We start from the raw sequence: 12,236 nt of genomic DNA, 5'->3' as shown, positions 1-12,236 counted from the left end.
AGATTACTGAATCCTTCACAATTGCACTTTATAAGCACTTACATGAGTGTATGCATCGTGCTATCTCAAACAGAACCAAGACGCTATCATCCAAGGAAAGGAAGCCAATCTGGTGGTTGCCTGCCATAAACAAACTGCACAACAGAAGGAAGAAACTGTTGCAAAAGAGGGTAAAATCCCATGAGTGGAGTAGCTCCCTGGTCAGCCTCAGGAAGAAGCTGCAATCCCTGATAAAATCCTCCAAAGCTAGTTACAAAAACAAAGTCAACACTGATTCTAAAGACAACCACAAAGCATTCTATAGCTATGTCAAGAATCTCAATGGCAGCACTCAGATCTGCTCTGAGTTACAGCACAATGGCACTAAATATACAGACCCAACTGATATTGCCAACAGCCTGGCAGATAGGATCAGTGCTAACTTTACCCCCCTCTCACCCATGAAAGAGCACATCTCTATACCGGAAGAATGCAAAGTTGCTGTCATCATGGCTGCACAGGTAAAAAACATTCTCCAAAGCCAGGAACACAGCATCCATGGGACCAGATTACATCCCAGGCTGCGTTCTACATGAATTACAGAATGGACTGGCACCACACCTACATACCATGTTCAATCTTAGCCTCACCTCAGGCTTTGTCCCTGCTGAATGGCACACAGCAACGGTTATCCAACTACACAAGGGGGGAGCCAACATGGACCCCGGAAACTAGCACTCCATTAACCTGATGAGCCTGGTCTGCAAGGCCATGGAAAGTATCATCATGGAACTTATAAACAAAGACATTGGTAATCTCCAAACTCTGGACCACAACAATTTTGGGTTTGCAAAATGCAGATCATGTCTCCTAAACCTGATAGACTTCTTTGAAGCAGTCACCAAAGCCGTAAACAAGGGTAAGGTGGTTCACACAGCCTATCTAGATCTTGCCATGGCTTTCAACACCATCTCCCACTCTGGAATTTTGGATAAACCTACTAAACTAGGTATAAATCCCTAGGTCACAAGATGGGTTGCCAACTGGCTGACTGACACAACCCACAGTGTGAAAGTAGCTGACTCCAAGTCTGATTTCGGACCAGTTACAAGTGGAGTACCACAGGGTTCAGTCCTGGGTCCTGTCCTGTTTGGTATCTACTTCTCTGAAGTACAGGTTAACACTGAAGGTCTCTGGCTAATGAAGTTCCCAGATGACTGCAAGCTAGGAGCCATAATCGAGACTACTAATGATGTGGACATCCTACAAACGGGCCTCACTGAGACAGATGCCTGGCTTCAAAGCCATGGACTCAAGCTCAATGCCAAAAAGTGTATTGTCATCCCCTTTGGTAAAAACACTGTACCCATGAACTACAACATAGGTGGTAGTATACTTAACACTGAAAGTGTGATAAGATACCTTGGGACACAGGCGGACAGTAGACTCTCCATTGATAATCACATCACCACAGTAGTCAGGAAATCCTTCTACATGGCACACCTCATCAAAAAAGGTGTCTCATGCAGAATAAAAGAGGTCATTGTTCCCCTCAACGCATCACTCATTAGATCCATTATAGAGTGCAATGCCCCTTTTGCTATGTACCTCACAAGACATCTACAACAAATTGAAAGCCTGCAGAAATACCTCACAAAGAGGATTATCAGCCTCAAATACATGCCATACACAGACCGTCTCAAAACACTACAGCTTTACTCTGTCGCATATCGCCTACTCAGAGGTGACCTCTGCCTAACATACAAAGCTATATCAAACACAGAGCTGTTGGACATGCTCCACTTAAAGAAATCCCAATCCCTCTGAACGTTGGCCCCAAAACCCAGACTGAAATACTAAAGGAGGGGGGTGTATCCATTTTCATAAAGGATACCCACACCTCCAGGTTAGTGGCACAGCACGAGGCCTTGTTGACCATGCAAGTGCAACTAAAATTGGGCAAAGCTGCTTATCAGATCATAGCCTGCTATAGATCACATACCTTGTCTCAGGACCCTCACTCAGTATTCCTGAGAAAACTGGGAAATATAAAGGTCCTACCAAACACCATGATATGAGGAGATTTCAACTACACAAACATTGACTGGGAGAATTACTCGAGTACAAAGTCCTTTGCCTAATGCTTCCTAGAGTTTATAAACTCAAATGGCCTGGAACAGCTGGTCACCATGCCCACTAGAGGTGACAACATACTGGACCTGATCATCACCAACATGGGGGATCAGTGTTCCACACCAGAGGTAAACCCCTCACCGGTAATATCAGATCATGAAGTAATCACACTGGACATCCACATCCCGACCCCCCCCCCCAGTCAACAAAACCACTGTGAAAAACTTTTCAAAAGCCCAACTTCACACTTCTCAAGACCAAAGTGGAAAGTTTCAAAGCCCCCTTGCTACAGGATAATGCTATCCAATCTGCGGAATCCTTTACAAGTGCATTCTATGAGCATCTACAGTGATGCATGGATCGAGCCATCCCAATTAAAACTAAGACTCACTCCTCCAAAAAGAAGAAACCAATCTGGTGGTCCTTGCCCATAAATAAGCTATACAACAGAAGGAGGAAACTAACACATGATAGAGCAAAATTCCAAAAAAGAAATGCATCACTGATCATTACTGGCAAGAAACTACGATCGCTCATAAAATAATCCAAGTCCAGTTTCTAAAGAAAAATTGCCAAGAAATCTAAAGATAACCACAAAGCCTTCTTTAGCTATATCAAACATTTATGTGGCCACTCTTAGATATGCTTTCAGCTACTGCAAAATGGAAAAAAATACACTGAACCAACTGACATTGCCAGCATCCTGGTGGACAAGTTCAGTGCAAACTTCACCCCCCTCACCCCCAAAAGGGCCCGTGTCCATCCCAGAAGAATGCAGAGCCCCAGATTTCATGGACATGTAGGTAAAAAACAGCCCTCTCCAAAGCTAAGAACACAGCATCAATGGGACTGGATGGTGTCCCAGGCTGCGTCTTACACGAGCTCCAAAAGGAACTAAACCCTCACCTGCATTCACTGTTCAGACTCAACCTTACCACAGGCTATGTACCCAAAGAATGGCGTACAGCAACAGTCATCCCGCTCCACAAAGGTAGTGCCACAACCAAACCTGGAAACTATCACCCTATAAGCCTGACCAGCCTGGTCTGCAAAGCTATGGAGCGAATTATCATGGAACTCATAAACAGAGACATTGGGAACCTCCAGATACTGGACCCTACCCAATTTGGCTTTGTTAAAGGCAGATCCTGCCTCCTAAACCTAGTTGACTTCTTTGAAACAGTTACCAAGGCCATAGATGAAGGGAAGGTAGTCCACACAGCCTACCTGGACCTCACTAAGGCCGTTGACACCATTCCCCACTCTGGCATCATAGACAAGCTTACCAGCTTGAACATTAACCCCTATGTCACGAGATGGGTGGCCAACTGGCTCACGGATAGAACACACATGGTCAGAGTTGCAGGTGCCATGTCCGACTCTAAACCAGTCACAAGTGGCATCCCACAGGTCTCAGTCCTGGGATCCCTCCTGTTCAGTATATACATCTCTGAGGTACAGGCAAGCACGGGAGGACTATGGCTGACCAAGTTCCCAGATGACTGTAAACTGGGGGCCATAATCGACTCTCTGGCTGACATAGACATCCTCCAGAAAGGTCTTACAGAGACAGATACCTGGTGTCAAAACCATGGCCTCAAGCTGAATGGCAAAAAATGCATAGTCATCCCCTTTGGAAAAAACAAAGTGCCCACAAATTACCATATAGGTGGTAATCCACTAGGTAATGAAAATGTAATTAGGGGACCTGGGGACCCAGGTAGATAGTAACCTCTCCTTTGATAATCACATTGGCAAAGTGGTTAGTTATTCCTTCTATTTAGCCCACCTAATCATGAAAGGGTTCACCTTTAGATCAAGAGAGGTCATCGTGCCCCTCTATGCATCAGTCATTAGGCCCATAATAGAGTACAATGCCCCATTTGGTGTGTACCTTAATTGGCACATGCAACAGCTGGTAATACCACAGAAGTACTTCACCAAGAGGATCATGGGCCTCAAAGAGATGCCCTATGCAGCTCGACTAAAGAAACTCCAGCTCTTGGTTTCTTACTGCCTGCTCAGATGTGATCTATGCCTGACGTATAAGGCCATGTCCAACCTGGAATGAATGGACATACTCCACCTCAAGTCACACACTCCAGTGAATTAAACCTCAGCAAAGCAATAAACAGGATATGCTGGAGGGATAGATTCCTGTCCCAGAGACTTCCCTAACTCTGGAATAGAATCCCAGTTGATGTTAGGCAGAGCCCCTTGCAGACTCTCTTCAAGAGGAATCTTGATGAGTGGATGGGAAATTGTAAATTTACCCCTGGGATCACTTCAGTGGCCCTGCTAAACAGAGGCCCAGGAAACTAATTTAAAAGGGAGGTGAAAGCCAACACATTCTGACTAGGCTTATAAATGCCCTTGGGCAGATAGCCTAGTACCTACCTATGAACCTATGAACCTACACGCTCTAGGGACCTAAACCTTGTCGCCACAATAAACAGAACATGCCAGAGGGATAGATTCCTGTCCCACAGAATTCACATACTCCAGAATAAACTACCTATCTATATCAAACAAAGCTCCTCATTAGCACTCTTCAAGGAAAATCTTGATTATTGGATGGGAAATATGAAATTCACCCTGGGGATCACTTCTGTGTCTCTGCATGACAGTGGCACAGGAAAATAAATTTCTTGGGTGGCAAAAGCCAGGGTACCTTTTTGGCTGGCCTTGTATAGGCCCCAGGGCCGATAGACTAGTACCTACCTATGAACCTATGAACCTTTGAGCCTTGCCTAAAAAAGGTAATATGGGGACAGCACAAGCCTTGGCCAATATTCAGAAGCATAGGGGTGACAGGTGCAAACCATCTGTAGTGAAGCAACAAGGCTTGTCTATCATGTCATCACAGGCAGACAGAGACTGGATCCCCTTTGAATCATACCAGAAGTTCAGCCAATTGTTGAAGTTTATCATCTTTCTGTTATATTGCAGTATCATGTAGGTGAAGGTAAGATGCTACTCAAGGTTTGACCCTGTGTGTGCCAGCATGTGGTGCATCAACCCATATATGATATGGTCATGGCCTATGCATACAATACACTCACAATACACCTAGTATGATAAGCCTGCTGAGGTTAGCAAATGTGAAAAAAACCTTTGTGCAAACTGTCAGCAAGTAATGTCTGTATTGCACCCCGTAACTCCATATTGCTTGCTGAAGTGTAAAGATGTACTTAGTTTGGATTAAGAACACGCACTTGCCAACTGTGTGTGTCTCCCTGGGGAGAAGCAACTTTTTCGGAGACTACTCAAACACCTTAAAAAAGGTATACTCATCTTTGTCAAGTCCGATGATGTCACCATCCTACAAATATACCTGTGGAAAGGTGAAATCCCAGTAATGTGTATAGTGTGTCGTGTAAATGCGTACTGCTGTAGTATCATAATGTAGTTAGGAAAGAGTTTGAATCTCGCACTTGTTGACTGTGAGTGTCTGTGCTCCCGGTGTGTGACACCGTTGGCCACTATGGAGTGTTTTTTGATTTTTATAGTGTATGACATATCACAATGACAACTGTATGTGCATTACACATGTAAGGTAGCTGTGGGGCAAATCCATATACATACATGTGACCTCAAGTATTTAATAGGTGGGTACTCTGCTTTCTCCATGAACGCATGTGTTATCTATGCCAGAACATGCTGGCACTTTCCAGACCTTAGGTCACTTCCGTATGCTTGTGACAAGCTTAGCCACTGCAGTGAACCCTGGGCTATGGCTTCCATTTCACATCCACTCATCACGGTTTCTATTAAAGAGTGTGAGTGAGGGTTTATGCTTGAGGTATATTTGAAACCTGTTCCAAAGCAAGCAAAGTCTAGCAAAGATGACTAATCATTATAGGTGTGCAACAACCTCTGTGGATCTGCATGCAGAACCTTTATTGCTTATGTGTTCCACAGAGGGATTTCAAAAACCCTTTGGTAATTTGATTATCAAAGGAGAGATGACTTAACACATGGCTCTATGTATACATTAGTACCTGTTCCACATTTTGGGGGCTACTACCTATGTGGTAATCTGGGGATACTTTGTTTTCTAAAAGTGGATAACTATGCAGCTTTACAGCATGAGTTTGACACCAGGTATCTATCTGTATGATACTCTTTTGGAGGATGTGTGTGTCATCTGGAGAATAAAGTATAGCCCACAGTAGGCATTTTCATCAAATGTGGGCAGGCATATCCCTACTGTGTTTGCTTGTACCTAAGAAAGCTATATGCCAAACAGGAGTGGTCCCAGGACTGAGTGCAGGTGAATACCACTTGTTACTGGAATAGAATAGTACATGGAGGCTGCAAATGTTACTGTGTGTCCTACATCTGTGCATCAGTTGTCAAGCCATCATCTAACAATTGTTTATGGTCAGTCTGTTGAGGTTATGTCTAATACCAGTATGTGGGATGGGTATGATTTGCTGGTGAGCTATAGCTTGGCTGTGTTAACCTCCCCTCCCTCACCTAAAGCCTTGTTGACTGGCTTGAAGTCTACTAGGTGTAGGAGCCATGATCTGGCCTTTAGAGAACCTAAGTGGGTATGGTGCAGTGTTTGCAGGTTTATAATGTCTCTGTTAATGAGTTCCATAATGCTGTGCTCCATAGCCTTCCAGATAACATTGGTCTGGCTTATAGGGTGAGAGTTTCCAGGACCTGTTGTAGTTCTACCCTTAATCAATTTATGTTAACATTTGCACTGGGTGTGACGAGGGTGAACAGGTTTAAGAATAAGTATATTAGCGGGTCAAGCCAGGTTTGAAGGTTAGTAGACCATGCCAGATAGGCAGGATTAAGTTGGTTTGTACATGTGCTGAGGAGGGATGCAGAGTATATTGTGAAATAGATGCTAAGGATGAAGCTGCCAGGTAACAGGAAAAGAGGAATGCCTAAGATGAGGTTTATGGCTGTGGTGAAAGAGGACATGCAGGTGGATGGTGTGACAGCACAAGATGCAGAGGGCAGGAAGACATGGAAACAGATGATGTATTGTGGCGACCCCTAATGGGAGCATCCGAAAGGAGAAGAAGACGTTGTAGCTCAACCCTTGTGGACTGTGAACACCATTACCGTATGTCATTCCATATGTATGTAACCTGTATAGAGGCTCCATCTGGACAGAGCGTTTAGGTGAGTGGTGACTTCATATGTCAGCTTCTGTATGACACAGCCAGGGACATTGTCCAGTACCATTGTCACTGTGGTGTGGACCTTGTTAAAGAGATGTTTTAACTAGAGTGTCTGTGAATCATCAGGTATTACGTTCTGCAGGTCTGGAAATGTGGCCCTTGTAAAGCAACAGGGTGGTGAAATCCACATGCAGAAAAAATTATATGGTACATACGTTTTGTAGATGATGTTTTTTTATTGTGGGGAGGTACAACCAAGGAATTGTAAGGAATGATAGAATACTTACATAATACTACTGAGTTTCTTAGATTTACAAGTCAATATTCTAAGGATTCTATAGAATTTGTTGATGTATTGGTAAGAAAGACAGACTTAAATGAAGTAACCACAGGGATGTAAAGGAAACCCACATGGAGAAACAATATTTTACATAAATCGAGCATGCACCCTACATTTGTACATAGGAATGTTGTAAAAGGACAGTTTATGAGAGTAAGTTGGTTGTATAATACGAATGAAGGCCTTAATGATAGAGTAAAAATACTAGAGGAGAAATTCATAGCCAGAGGCTATAATAAAAAAGATATAGATAATAGTATTCAATTTACAGTAGATAATAGAGATGGCAGATGTAAACCTTTCTTCTCAGACACAATAGAAGAAGACAGAAATATACAAGATACGACTAATATGAGACAATAGAAGAAGACAGAAACATGCAAGATACGACTAATATGAAAGTCAGATTTCCCATAACTTACTCTAGTGACATTAGAAGGTTTTGTAATATCATTGAAAAAAATTGGAATATATTACTTTCAGATTCTGAGTTACAGAATGCATCAGAAGACAGACCTAGTTTCTGTTTTAAAAATAAAAAATCTTTAAAAAGGCAACTTTTCTATAAATCAACATCTAATAAACAACTAACGCAATCACAAAGGTTAGGGACTTTTCCCTGTAGGAATTGTATGGCATGCAAGTACCTATATAATAAATCTACATCTAAACATCCCACTTTAGAATTCATTATCGGTGGCAATTCCTACGCTGATTGTAGAACAAAGAATTTAGTTTATTTTGGTTTTAGCACTATATGTCATGCCTTTTATATAGGTAAGACAAATAGATGATTGAAAGAACGTATTCTTGAACATCTCAGAGATATAACGAACAAAAGAGACACAAATGCTTTAGCAAAACATGTAGAAGAACAGAATACAAGACATATTTTCAACTTCATGGTTATAGAAATAATAAGTAATAATAATAGAGGGGGGGACATAAAGAACAGGGTAGAAGAAGTAGAACAGAAATGGATTATATTACTTCAAGCAGACAAGCCCCCAGGATTGAATAATGCTGCCTCTCTGAAACCTTTTTTAAAATCTAGATCATTAAAACATTAAATAGTTAGATATTGTTTTATGTGTTGATCTTTTATATATGTTATGTGTATTATAGGATATTCAAACTGTTTTTAATAGGATTTAAGGTAGTTAGTTGTATATTTGTTACACTTGAATTAATTAATCAATCAGATGATGTCATAGAAAAGTATTATTTGATTGGATGTATTTGGTTTAAAAACCAATGCTTTAACTGTTTTTAATGAGTCTGAAGAAGCGATCATCTGTTTTAGATCGTGAAAGCGCTTACTCTTGTTTTTTATTAAAGAACATTTTGCTGAAAGTGAATGTATATTTGGATTTTCTGCTGAAAGTGAATGTATATTTGGCTTTACCAGCCGTGGTCAACCTGTTTAATTATTTTTGTCATTTTCGCTTTGAGGTATAAACCGGGTGTTAATCCAGTCTTCTGAACTTTTTCTCTGTCATTTTCAATTTGTGGTTAGAGACTGGAACATGGCTGAAGGTAACTACAATATCAAAAAGAATCGATGTGAATGACTAGTTGGGCTACTCTCCATAGACTCTAACCCTCTGATGCTGAATCCATTTTTTCCGGTGAGTGATAGAGAGCAAATAGACTATGATACTCATAAAAAATTTACAGAATCATATAGAGACTTGGAGAACAAGATGTATAATTTTAAAAGGTTACAGTGGCAAAGAGTTCACTTAGAGGCATCATTAAAATATAAGATAGTACCAAGAGGTCTCAGAGTATTAAATATGCCAACATACGGAGAAACATATCCTGATTTACTTCAGAAATGGCAACATTTGAACCTGCAGCTTAGTTACGATTATATGCACCTGCTTATTGAATTTTTTAAACCTCATGAAAAGGAATTAGCAGATGAGATAAAAAAGCTACAAGGGAAGTTGGTGAACAACTTCCCTGCAGAGGTAATAGGAAGTAAATTAGATGAATTAGCTGATAACATACAAGGCTATGATAAGAGACTTCAGAATACCAAGATGAAGAAGTTGCAACGTGATCTCAATGACTTCCAATGTAAAGAAGTCTTCTCATGGCCCAGGAGAATGCTTTTTAACACTGAGACTGCAGAGAGAACAAATATATTGAGTGTCCCTGAAACACTCAAACTAAATGGTACTGTTTCTTTAAATAAAGACCTTGGTGCAACTACTGACGTCAATGCCAGATATGGAGATATAGAACCGCCCACTACTGAAAATGGCGAAAGCATGAATGAAACCTCTTCATTGATTTCCACTACTAGAACTGTGGAAAATGAAATTAATTTGTCAGATTTTTTTGGAACAGAGAGAAACCACGCAAACTTCCATTCTTCCCTTTGTATTAAAAAAAGCATTACCTATAAGGGACAGATCAAGCAGCAAAAAAACAGAGAGGGAGAACGCGACAATGGAAAGAACGGGGGAATGCTTCCAATGCAATAACAATCAGGAGCAGAACTCAAAAGACTTGGCAATTTATCTATGCAGCTTTTGTTTAACTGATGCACACACTTCTCTTTTGAACAGGGGCTTAAATTTCATTCCGGCACAAAGAACAATATTAATAGATGCACTAAAAGAACTGAAATTATTTTCTCGTACCTTGACATTGAAAACTGTTTTTAAAAATATTGGAATTCATAGAACTGAAAAATCTTTAAACAACCTAGTGTATATATTCCAAAAATTCATCCAACTGTTGAAACTTTCACTAATATTTGTGAGAATGAAATTAGAGCAGTTCATGCTAAAAATCTTCCATCTATGTTTCATCATTTGAATAGGTCAGAAACTGAAGCATTTACACAATTAAGAGAATCTCACAGTATTGAGATAAGGCCCGCTGACAAGGGGGGCAGTATTGTTGTAATGGATAAAGTATTTTATTATGAAAAAATGATGGAACTTTTAAATTACACGGAAACCTATGTTCAAATCAATGAGAGACAAATAAAAGGTATAATTGAAAGAGTATCTGTTTATATATTTGATTTATTGGTTACTAAACAAATATCAGAGGAGCTATTTGATTACTTTCAGATAGAATATCCGACCATTCCTGTTATTTATGGCCAACCCAAAGTTCACAAACATATTAGTCAGCCTCCCATGAGACCCATAGTCTCCAGTAAAGGATGGGCAATGGAAGCCATTTCTATTTATGTTGAAAAAAATTTACAAATAGTCCTTAGTCTATGTGATACCATACTAAGGGACGCTAAAGCATTCTTGAAATTGCTATATAATAAAACAAGAAATCTAGATAGAGATTACATGTTTGCAACTATGGATGTTACCTCATTATTTACAGTAATACCTAACAAATGGGGTATTGAAAGAATACGTGATATTTTGAATTTGAAGCAGGTCTTTCAGAATGCAATAAACAATTTGATATGTGAATTACTTGACGTTGTATTAGAAAACAATGTTTTTATGTTCAATGGAAAATTTTATGTACAGAAAATTGGCGTAGCGATGGGGAAGGCGTGTGCCAACAGCTACGCCAATTTGGCATTGGCGGCCTGGGAAAATGAACATGTGTTAAATAATAATATGTATGCAGAAAAAATTATATGGTGCATACGTTTTGTAGATGATGTTTTTTATTGTGGGGAGGTACAACCGAGGAATTGTAAGGAATGATAGAATACTTACATAATACTACTGAGTTTCTTAGATTTACAAGTCAATATTCTAAGGATTCTATAGAATTTTTTGATGTATTGGTAAGAAAGACAGACTTAAATGAAATAACCACAGGGATGTACAGGAAACCCACATGGAGAAACAATATTTTACATAAATCGAGCATGTACCCTACATTTGTACATAGGAATGTTGTAAAAGGACAGTTTATGAGAGTAAGTCGGTTGTATAATACGAATGAAGGCCTTAATGATAGAGTAAAAATACTAGAGGAGAAATTCATAGCCAGAGGCTATAATAAAAAAGATATAGATAATAGTATTCAATTTACAGTAGATAATAGAGATGGCAGATGTAAACCTTTCTTCTCAGACACAATAGAAAAGATAGAAATATACAAGATATGACTAATATGAAAGTCAGATTTCCCATAACTTACTCTAGTGACATCAGAAAGTTTTGTAATAGCATTGAAAAAAAATGGAATATATTACTTTCAGATTCTGAGTTACAGAATGTATTAGAAGACAGACCTAGTTTCTGTTTTAAAAATAAAAAATCTTTAAAAAGGCAACTTTGCTATAAATCAGCATCTAATAAACAACTAAAGCAATCACAAAGGTTAGGAACTTTTCCCTGTAGGAACTGTATGGCATGCAAGTACCTATATAATAAATCTACATGTAAACATCCCACTTTAGAATTCACTATCGATGGCAATTTCTATGTTGATTGTAGAACACAGAATTTAGTTTATTTTGGTTTTTGCACTATATGTCATGCCTTTTATATAGGTAAGATGAATAGATGCTTGAAAGAACGTATTCTTGAACATCTCAGAGATATAACAAACAAAAGAGACACAAATGCTTTAGCAAAACATGTAGAACAGAATACAAGACATATTTTCAACTTCATGGTTATAGAAATAATAAGTAATAATAA

The sequence above is a fragment of the Protopterus annectens genome, chromosome 4.part0 (assembly GCF_019279795.1).
Source record: "Protopterus annectens isolate FY-2018-M chromosome 4.part0, PAN1.0, whole genome shotgun sequence".
Lineage (NCBI taxonomy): Eukaryota > Metazoa > Chordata > Ceratodontiformes > Protopteridae > Protopterus > Protopterus annectens.
Note: the sequence above shows the minus strand (reverse complement) of the source record.